Source organism: Arvicanthis niloticus, chromosome X (assembly GCF_011762505.2).
Source record: "Arvicanthis niloticus isolate mArvNil1 chromosome X, mArvNil1.pat.X, whole genome shotgun sequence".
In the NCBI taxonomy this organism is placed as follows: Eukaryota; Metazoa; Chordata; class Mammalia; order Rodentia; family Muridae; genus Arvicanthis; species Arvicanthis niloticus.
In genome coordinates, this window is record NC_047679.1 from 46,661,171 (window position 1) to 46,672,284 (window position 11,114).

Genomic DNA, 11,114 nt, shown 5'->3' on the forward strand with positions numbered 1-11,114 from the left:
CAATGCCTATGAGAGTAACAATATTCATCTTGCTTTTATATCAATAAGAAGCTCCTACCAATGAAAACCTTAAAATTTGTAATCAAAGTAAATTGGTGTCATTTAAGAAATTATAACATCATCTTAATAATAATTGTACAGATTTCTACTAATAGGTTATGGCTATGCAATAAATCCTAGCTAATCCTCTCTATTCCCACAAAACCACTACTTTTCTCTAGAAAGACAGCCCAACATTTACCACCTTAGTCCCCAAGCCCAGGGAATAGGGGCACTGACTCTTCATTAGCTTCTTCAAGCTGATTATGGGTGTTGAGATATTAGAAGAGGAGTGGGGGGGAGAGTAAATTGATAAGCCTCTGATGCTGTGTCTTCACTGCATCCAGATGGAATTCCAGGACCTCAGAGATTTGAGCAGGTCTGCTCAGCTTGCTTGATGAGTAGATACACCAAGGCTGATCATTCTGCAATATACAAATCTCAAAACAAATTTTAGTATCAAGATAATTTTTTAGAGGGCTGACATTTTATTAAAGATGTTGGTTCTAACAACTTTTCTTTTTCCCCTTTTTTATTGGATATAATATTTACATTTTGTATTTTATCCCCTTACCCCATTCCCCCCACCACCCAGGAACCACTTATCCCATCCCCCCCTCCTCCTGCTTCTATGAGGGTGTGCACGCACTTACCCCCCACTCCCACTCCCCACCCTCAGATCCCCCCCACTCAGTGTTCAGCTTTCATGGGACCAAAGATCTCCTCTCCCACCTATGCCCAACAAAGCCATCCTCCCCTACATATACAGCTGGAGTCATGTGTCCCTCCATATATGCTCCTAGGCTGGTGGTTTAGACTCTTGGGGGGCTCTGGTTGTTTGGTATTGTTGCTCTCCTCATGGGGCCACCAACCCTTTAGGCTCCTTCAGTTTACTCTTTAACTTCCCCATTGGGAACCTGAGATCAGATTAATGGTTAGCTGCGAGTATCTGCCTCTGGGTATGTCAAACTCTGGGGGACCTCTAAGGAGACAGCCATATCAAGCTGCTGTCAGCTTTCTCTTCCTGTCATCCATATCAGCATCTATTTTTGGTGACTGCACATGGAATGAATACCCAGGTGGAATGGTCTCCATACAACCTCTCCTTCAGATTCTGTCCCACACTTTGTCTCCATATTTGCTCCCTTGGGTATTTAGTTACTCTTTCTAAGAAATACTTATGCATCCACACTTGTTCTTCCTTCCTCATGAGCTTCATGTGGTCTTTTAGTTGAATCTTTGTTGTTTCAAACTTTTGGGCTAATCTCTGTTTATCAGTGAGTAAATACCATGTGTATTCTTTTGTGATTGTGTTACCTCACTCAGGATGATATTTTCTAGTTCCATCCATTTACCTAAGAATTTCTCAAATTCATTATTTTTAATAGCTGAGTAATATTCCATTGTGTAAATGTACCACATTTTTTGTATCCATTCCTCTGTTGAAGGGCATCTGGGTTCTTTCCAGCGTCTGGCTATTATAAATAAGGCTGCTATGAACATAGTGGAGCATATGTCTTTGTTATATATTGGGACATTTTCTGGGTATATGCCCAGGAGTGGTATAGCTGGGTCCTCAGGTAGTGCTATGTCCAATTTTCTGAGGAACTGCCAGACTGACTTCCAGAGTGGTTGTACAAGCTTGCAACCCCACCAACAATCAAGGAGTGTTCCTCTTTCTTCACATCCTCACCAGCATCTACTATCACCTGATCTTAGCCATTCTGACTGGTGTGAGGTGGTATCTCAGGGTTGTTTCGATTTGCATTTCCCTGATTACTAAGAATGTTGAGCATTTCTTAAGGTGCTTCTCTGCCATTCATGTTTCCTCAGTTGAGAATTCTTTGTTTAGCTCTGTACCCCATTTTTAAATGGGGTTATTTTGTTGTTTGTCGTCTAATTTCTTGAGTTCTTTGTATATCTTCGATATTAGCCCTCTATCAGATCTAGGATTGGTAATGATCTTTTCCCAATGTGTTGGTTGCCTTTTTGTCTTGTTGACAGTGTCCTTTGCCTTACAGAAGCTTTGCAATTTCAAGAAGTCCCATTTGTTGGTTCTTGATCTTACAGCATAAGACATTGGTGTTCTCTTCAGGAACTTTTCCCCTGTGCCTAGGTATTCCAGGGTCTTCCCCAACTTCTCTTCTATTAGTTTCAGTGTATCTGACTTTATGTGGAGGTCCTTTATCCACTTGGAGTTGAGATTTGTACAAGGAGATAAGAATGGATTAATTTGCGTTCTTCTACATGTTGACCTCCAGTTGAGCCAGCACCACTTGTTGAAAATGCTCTCCTTTTTCCACTGGATGGTTTTAGCTCCCTTGTCAAAGATCAAGTGACCATAGGTGTGTGGGTTCATTTCTGGGTCTTCAATTCTATTCCATTGATCTTCCTGCCTGTCTCTGTACCAATACCCTGCAGTTTTTATCACTACTGCTCTGTAGTACAGTTTGAGGTCAGGGATGGTGATTACCCCAGAAGTTCTTTTATTGTTGAGAATAGTTCTCACTATCCTAGGTTTTTTGTTATTCCAAATGAATTTGTAAATTGCTCTTTCTATCTCTATGAAGAATTGATTTGGAATTTTGATGGGTATTGTATTGAATCGGTAGATTGCTTTTGGCAGAATGGCCATTTTTACTAAGTTAATCCTGCCAATCCAGGAGCATGGGAGATCTTTCCATCTTCTGAGATCTTCTTCAATTTCTTTCTTCAGAGACTTGAAGTTCTTGTCATACAGATCTTTCACTTGCTTGGTTAGATTCACTCCAAGGTATTTTATTTTATTTGTAGCTATTGTGAAGGGTGTCATTTCCCTAATTTCTTTCTCAGCCTGTTTATCCTTTGAGTAGAGGACGGCTACTGATTTGCTTGAGTTGATTTTATATCCAGCCACTTTAATGAAGTTGTTTATCAGGTTTAGGAGTTCTCTGGTGGAAGTTTTAGGATCACTTAAGTATACTATCATATCATCTGCAAATAGTTAAATTTTGACTTCTTCCTTTCCTATTTGTATCCCTTTGACTTCCTTTTGTTGTCTAATTGCTCTAGCTAGGACTTCCATTACTATATTAAATAGGAAAGGTAAGAGTGGGCAGCCTTGTCTATTCCCTGATTTTAGTGGGATTGCTTCAACTTTCTCTCCATTTAGTTTGATGTTGGCTACTGGTTTGCTGTATTTTGCTTTTACTATGTTTAGGTATGGACCTTGAATTCCTAATCTTTCCAAGACTTTTAACATGAAGGGATGTTGAGTTTTGTCAAATGCTTTCTCAGCGTCTAGTGAGATGACCATGTGGTTTTTTTCTTTGAGTTTATTTATGTAGTGGATTACATTGTTGGATTTCTGAATATTGAACCATCCCTGTATTCCTGGGATAAAGCCTACTTGATCTTCATGGATAATTGTTTTGATGTGTTGTTGGATTTAGTTTGTGAGAATTTTATTGAGTATTTTTGCATCAATATTCATAAGAGAGATTGGTCTGTAGTTCTCTTTCTTTGTTGGGTCTTTCTGTGGTTTAGGTTTGAGCTTAATGGTAGCTTCATAGAACGAATTGGGTAGTGTTCCTTCTGTTTCTATTCTGTGGAATAGTTTGAAGAGAATTGGTATTGGGTCTTCCTTGAAGCTCTGATAGAAATCTGCACTGAAACAATCTGGCCCGGACATTTTTTTGATGGGGAGATTTTTAATGACTGCTTCTATTTCTTTAGGAGTTATGCGACTCTTTAGATGGTTTATCTGCCCCTCGTTTAACTTTGGTACCTGGTATCTATCTAGAAAATTGTCCATTTCATCCAGATTTTCCAATTTTGTTGAGTATAGGTCTTTGTAGTAGGATCTGATGATTTTTTTTAAATTTCCTCTGTTTCTGTTGTTATGTCTCCCTTTTCAGTTCTGATTTTATTAATTTGAGTACTGTCTCTGCACCCTTTGGTTAGTCTGGCTAAGGGTTTGTCTATCTTGTTGATTTCTCAAAGAACCAGCTCCTGGTTTTGTTGACATTTGTGTAGTTCTTATTGTTTCAACTTGTTTGATTTCAGCCCTGAGTTTGATTATTTCCTGCTGTCTACTCCTCTTGGGTATACTAGCTTCCTTTTGTTCTAATGCTTTCAGGTGTGCTGTCAAAGTTGTTAATGAATGCTCTTTCCATTTTCTTTTTGTGAGCACTTAGAGCTATGATTTTTCCTCTTAGTACTGCTTTCATGGAGTCCCACATGTTTTGATATGATGTGTCCTCATTTTCATTTAATTCTAAAAAGTCTTTAATTTCCTTCTTTATTTCTTCTTTGACCAAGATATCATTGAGTTGAGCATTGTTCAGTTTCCAAGTGTATGTGGGCTTTCCATTGTTTTTGTCCATGTCAAAGATGAGTCTTAGTCCATGGTGGTCTGATAGGGTACAAGGGATTATTTCAATCTTTTTGTATATGTTGAGGCCTGTTTTGTGACCAATTATATGGTCTATTTTGGAGAAGGTACCATGAGGTGCTGAGAAGAAGGTCTACTCTTTTGTTTTAGGATGAAATGTTCTATAGATGTCAGTTAAGTCCAATTGGTTCATAACTTCTGTTAGTTTCATTGTGTCTCAGTTTAGTTTCTGTTTCCATGATCTGTCCATAGCTGAGAGTGGGGTGTTGAAATCTCCCACTATTATTGTGTAGGGTGCAATGTATGCTTTAAGCTTTAGTAAAGTTTCTCTTATGTATGTGGGTGCCCTTGCATTTGGGGCATAGATGTTCAGAATTGCGAGTTCCTCTTGGTACATTTTTCCTTTGATGAATATGAAGTGTCCTTCTTTATCTTTTTTGATTACTTCTGGTTGAAAAAATGATTTTATTTGATATTAGAATCGCTACTCCAGCTTATTTCTTGGGACCATTTGCTTGGAAGATTGTTTTCAACCTTTTACTCTGAGGTAGTGTCTGTCTTTTTCACAAAAAAAAAGAAAAAAGTGTGTTTCCTGAATGCAGCAAAATGTTGGGTCCTGATTATGTATCCAGTCTGATAGTCTATGTCTTTTTATTTGGAGAACTGAGTCCATTGATATTAAGAGATATTAAGGAAAAATGAATGCTGTTTCCTGTTATTTTTGTTATTGGCGGTGGAGATATGTTTGTATAGCTACCTTCTTTTAGGGTTGTTGGAAGATTACTTTCTTGCTTTTTCTAGGTTGTAGTTTCCCTCCTTGTGTTGGAGTTTTCCACCAATTATCCTTTGAAGTGCTGGATTTGTGGTAAGATGTTGTGTAAATTTGGTTTTGTCATGGAATATTTTGGTTTCTCCATCAATATTGATTGAGAGTTTTGCTGGGTATAGTAGTCTGGGCTGGCATTTGTGTTCTCTTAGGGTTTGTATGATATCAGTCCAGGATCTTCTAGCTTTTATGGTCTCTGGTGAGAAGTCTGGTGTAATTCTTATAGGGCTGCCTTTATACGTTACTTTACATTTTTCCCTTACTGCTTTTAGTATTTTTTCTTTGTTTTGTACATTTGATGTTTTGACTATTATGTGGCAGGAAGTATTTCTTTTCTGGTCTAAACTATTTGCAGTTCTATATGTTTCTTGTATATTTATGGACATCTCTTTCTCTAGGTTAGGGAAGTTTTCCTCTATAATTTTGTTGAGGATATCTACTAGTCCTTTAAGTTTGGAGTCTTCCCCCTCATCTATACCTATTATCCTTAGGTTTGGCCTTCTTATTGTATCTTGGATTTCCTGTATATTTTGGGTTAGTAGCTTTTTGTATTTTGCATTTTCTTTGACAGTTGTGTCAATGTTATCCATGGTATCTTCTGCACATGAGATTCTCTCTTTTATCTCTTGTATTCTGTTGGTGATACTTACGTCTATGACTCCTGATCCTTTTTTTTAGGTTTTCTATCTCCAGGGTAGTCTCCCTTTGTGATTTCTTTATTGTTTCTACTTCCATTTTTAGGTCCTGGATGGTTTTGTTTAATTCCTTCTCCTGTTTGGGTGTGTTTTCTTGCAATTCCTTAAGGGATTTTTGTGTTTTCTCTTTAAGGGTTTCTATCTGTCTACCAGTGTTCTCCTTAAGTTCTTTGAGAGTGTTATTTATGTCTTTCTTAATGTCCTCTATCATCGTCATGAGAAGTGATTTTAATTCTGAATTTTGCTTTTCTGGTGTGATGGGGTGTTCAGGGCTTGCTATGATGGAGGAACTGGGTTCTGATGATGCCATGTAACTTTGGTTTTTGTTGCTTATGTTCTTGCACTTGCCTTTCGCCATCTGGTTAACTCTAGTGCTGCCTGTACTTGCTGTCTCTGACTGAAGCCTGCCTTTCCAGTTATCTTGCTTGTGTCTGATCTCCTCGGGTCCAGATGTCTGTGATCTTCTCCAGCTGCACTGAGTACAGTGGTACCTCTAGGATGCCTCAGGATATGGTGCCTCCAAGGTAGTAGTCCAGCTAGGTGTCTGCTGTTCTGGGTGCAGTGTCTCCTCTAGGATGTCTCAGCATAAGGTGCCCACTGATCTGAGTGCAGTGGCTCCTCTAGGATATCTCAGGATATGTTGTCTGATGCTCCGAGTTCAGTTGTTCCTCTGTGGCTCTGGGTTGAATGGACCTTCCAGAATGTCTCGGGCGGAATCCGGGGTCCACACAAGAACAGACCAGACCGGGCAGAGGTCTGGTCCAGGCCTCAGATCCTGGAGAGGGCCGGAAGGTGAGTGCTATTCTGCAGAGGCAGAGGGTTTGGGTATTCGACGGAATCTGAGAGCTCTCAGCACCCAGCTATGGGCTTAGGGTAGTGTGTTGGTCTTCCTAACTATTGCTGTGGGATCTCTGGAGCCTTCAGGATTTCTCCGGGGGAATCCGGGGTCCACAAAAGAGCAGACCAGGCAGAGGTCTGGTCCAGGCCTCAGATCCAGTAGAGGGGCCTAAAATTACTTTTTAAAGGACTTAAGCAGAACTATTTAAATGAATTTTTTCAACATTCATGGATATTTTAATGTATTGTATTTTATTTACCCAAGATATACTTGAACAAGTTAAATTGCTAGTAGCAGATGCCTTTTTTCTTTGTAGTAATAAAAGTGTTTCAGATGAGAAAACTCAATATATATATATATATATATATATATATATATATATATATATATATATTCATGGATTATCCAGGAACATAGAATTCTACTTCAAAACAATAATTCAGTGCGGATCCTACTTTTAGAGCATTTTCAGCTTTATAGAAAAATTATAAAAATGATCAGCCCCTACAAACTGTCACAACTAATTCCTACAGTTTCTCTGGGTATTACATTAACACAGTATATGTATTCCAAAAAGGAACCTAATGTTTATCTTATGATTTCTGTTGTTGCAATAAAACACCATGAACCAAGCAAGTTCAGGAGGAAAGGATGAATATGGCTTAGACTTCCAATTGCTGTTGGAAGAAGTTAGTACAAGAACTAAAACACAGAAGGAACCTGGAGGCAGGAGCTGATGCATGCATAGGCTGTGGGGGAGTGTTACTTAACTGGCTTGCTCCTGATAGTTTACTCAGTCTGTTTTTTTTTTTCCTTTTCTTTTTTCCTTCTTTCTTTCCACTCCAGATTTTATTCCCCTCCCCCGGTACACCCTCTGACTGTTCCACATCTCATACCTTCTCTCCACCACCCTGTCTCCACGAGGATGACCCCACCCCTTACACCACCTGACCTCTAAACTCCTAGGGCCTCCAGTCTCTTCAGGGTTAGGTATATCATCTCTGATTGAACATGGACCCAGCAGTCCTCTGCTGTATATGTGTTCAGGGCCTCATATCAGCTGGTGTGGCCTGCCTGGTTGGTATTCCAGTGTCTGAGAGATTTCTGGGGTCCAGGTTAATTGGGACTATTGGTCCTCCTACAGGGTAGCCCTTTTCCTCAGCTTCTTTCAGCTTTTTCCTAATTCAACCACAGGAGTCAGCAGCTTCTGTTCATTGGTTAGGTTGCAAATAACTGCATCTGACTCTTTAAGCCCCTTGTTGGGTCTTTCAGAGACCAATCATGATAGATCCCTTTTTATGAGCACTCCGTAGCCTCAGTAATAGTGTCAGGCCTTGGGACCTCCCCTTGAGCTGGATCCCACTTTGGGCCTGTAGCTGGACCTTCTTTTCCTCAGGCTCCTCTCTATTTCCATCCTTGTAGTTCTTTCAGATAGGAGCAGTAATAGGTCAGAGTTTTGACTATGGAATGGCAACCCCCTCCTTCATTTGATGCCCTGTCTTCCTGCTGGAGGTTGGCTCTACAAGTTCCTTCTCCCACTGAGTCATCTCTCCAGAACACAGTCTGCTTTCTTATAGAACCCAGGACCACCAGCCCAGGGATTGTACCACCCACAATGAGCTGGGCCCTCTCCCATTGCTCACTAATTAAGAAAATGCCCTACAGGTTTGCTTACAGCCCAATCTTATGGAGGCTCATTTTTTCATTCTACTCATTTGAGTAAATATGAAACAGTGTTATCATTGGGTAAAATGATTAGATATGTATATGTTTGTGATAAGTGTATGTTTAAATTTGTGAAGTTGTAAAATTTTGTGTCCCCATGACCATAATTTGGGAGTTCTATTGTTCCACAATTTCTCAACATTTGATCATTCCAGAGTGTCAGAGTTTCCCATTCTGCTAGACATTTAGTGGTATCTTGTTGCAGTAATCTGCCATGCCCTAGTAGCTAATGAAATTAGGCATTTTTTTCTGTGCTAGATGGGTGAGAACTTGTATCGTTTTTTTTTACTATTTAGTCTAAATAATTATTGAGCTGCTTTGGGCAGTTGCTTTCTGTTTAGAAAATATTAATCTTTTCATTTCTTTCATAAAAGTGTGCCTATACAGATGTTCTATCTATTCAAATATTCATCAATGTGTCTTTCAAGAAATGCATTCATTTAATCTAGGTTACCAAATTTGTGGGTATGTAGTCATTCATAATAGTCTCTTACACATTTAATTTCTATAAAACATTACAGATGTCACCAAATTAATTATTCTTAAGAGAGCCTTGTGTGTTCACCCTAATTTTTTTGTGAATTCATCAATTTAAGTAATCACATGAAAATAATGGATTGTGTCTTTAAGAATTTATTGAATCATTGATTTATTTCATTAATTTCTACTCTAATATGTATGGATCTGTTTGTTTTTTACTTTTAGTTATTTTATTATTTTTCTAATTTCATGAGTTACAAAATGCTTAGATGGTAATATTAAATACTGCTTGATTTCTAATACACACACACAAACACACACACACACACACATATATATATGTATATATATACATAATGCTATAAATTTCCCTTTAAGCACTCCTTTCAGCAAAATATGGGAATTCTGATCATTTTTTTTCTTTTCATTTAGCTCAAAACAAATTTTCTTTGTTTCCAGACCCCATCATTTACCTTTGTGTTCTTGAGAAATATGTTAATTTCAAAATATTTAGAAATTTTCCTTCTGTGATATATGTTAGCAATTTCTATATTGTGTAATTATAACATACTTTGTAAGATATCATTTAAATTTTTGGATTAATCTATTTTTCTTTCTGTTGTTGTGATGAAACACTCTGACAGTGCTACCTACGAGAGAAAGGTGTCTATTTCTGATTATAGTCCATCATTTTAGGGAAGTCAAGGCAGAAACTTCAAACAGCTAGTCACTTCACATCTACAGTCATGAGCAGAAAGAAATGAATGCGTATATATTACTTGATTTGCTTGATCCTCCATTTTATTTCTCCACTCTTATAGAGTTCAGTAACCCTGTCTTGTGAATTATTCTTCACATGGTAGATCCGTATCTTCCAACATCAATTAAGACAATCGCCGGGCGGTGGTGGCACACGCCTTTAATCCCAGCACTTGGGAGGCAGAGGCAGGCGGATTTCTGAGTTCAAGGCCAGCCTGGTCTACAGAGTGAGTTCCAGGACAGCCAGGGCTATACAGAGAAACCCTGTCTCGAAAAACCAAAAAAAAAAAAAAAAAAAAGACAATCATCTAGGGCGGTGGAGGCGGTGGCAGCAGCTGTGGGCCCCGACAGGCAGCGGCTTCTGAGGTGGAGGCGGAGGGAGGCGGCGGCGGTGGCGGCGGCGGAGGGGGAAAGATGGCGGCGCCCGTCCTGCTGAGAGTGTCGGTGCCGCGGTGGGAACGGGTGGCCCGGTATGCAGTGTGCACTGCTCGGATCCTGCTCTCCATCTACGCCTACCACGTGGAGCAGGAGAAGGAGAGGGACCTGGTGCACCGGGCCCTCTGCGACCTGGGTCCCTGGTGAAGTGCTCTGCTGCCCTGGCCTCCAGATGGGGTCGAGGATTTGGTCTTTTGGGTTCCATTTTTGGAAAAGATGGTGTATTAAACCAGCCAAACAGTGTCTTTGGACTTATATTTTATATACTACAATTATTACTTGGCATGACAGCCAGCGCAGTTGCAGCTCTGGTCCTCATGACCTCCTCCATCGTGTCTGTGGTGGGGTCTTTGTACCTGGCCCACATTCTGTACTTTGTGCTGAAGGAGTTTTGCATCATCTGCGTCACCATGTATGTGCTGAACTTCCTCCTCCTCTTCATCAATTACAAACGACTAGTTTACTTGAATGAGGCCTGGAAGCGACAGCTGCAGCCTAAGGAAGACTGACCGATGGCCAGCAGATCTCCACCCAACAGGCTCAAACACTTAAACTCTCATTAAGTTTATTTTGCAAGTTTTTTTTTTTTAATTCACAACAGACAGTTTCCCTGAGAATCTTAAACTGATTTTTTAAAATATGTAAATTACAAGGGGCCCTAGCTATTCCTGTGTCAGTCTTCATTTTAAATCCGGATACAAAAAAGGACATGCCGAGCCAATCAAAGACAAGCTTTAACTTTACCTTGAAGATGTTTCTGAGATAATAAAATGTAGCCCTAGCCCCCGGTCCTCAACCGTAAAGTGAGCAGCCATTGCTAGTAATTCTTTAATGTGTATAAATTCAATTTCAGGTATAACAAATTGTAATCATGAACATGAAAATATTTTAGAATAGATACTGTATTAAATATTGCCATGTTTACAATATGTAATATGTTTTTAG

General features: G+C 39.5%; 1 pseudogene; it reads left to right on the forward strand.

The window, feature by feature from the left end:
- The first annotated feature begins 10,148 nt into the window (after positions 1–10,148).
- LOC117695252 (vitamin K epoxide reductase complex subunit 1-like protein 1 pseudogene) lies at positions 10,149–10,873 on the forward strand (annotated as a pseudogene).
- The last annotated feature ends 241 nt before the right edge of the window (positions 10,874–11,114 follow it).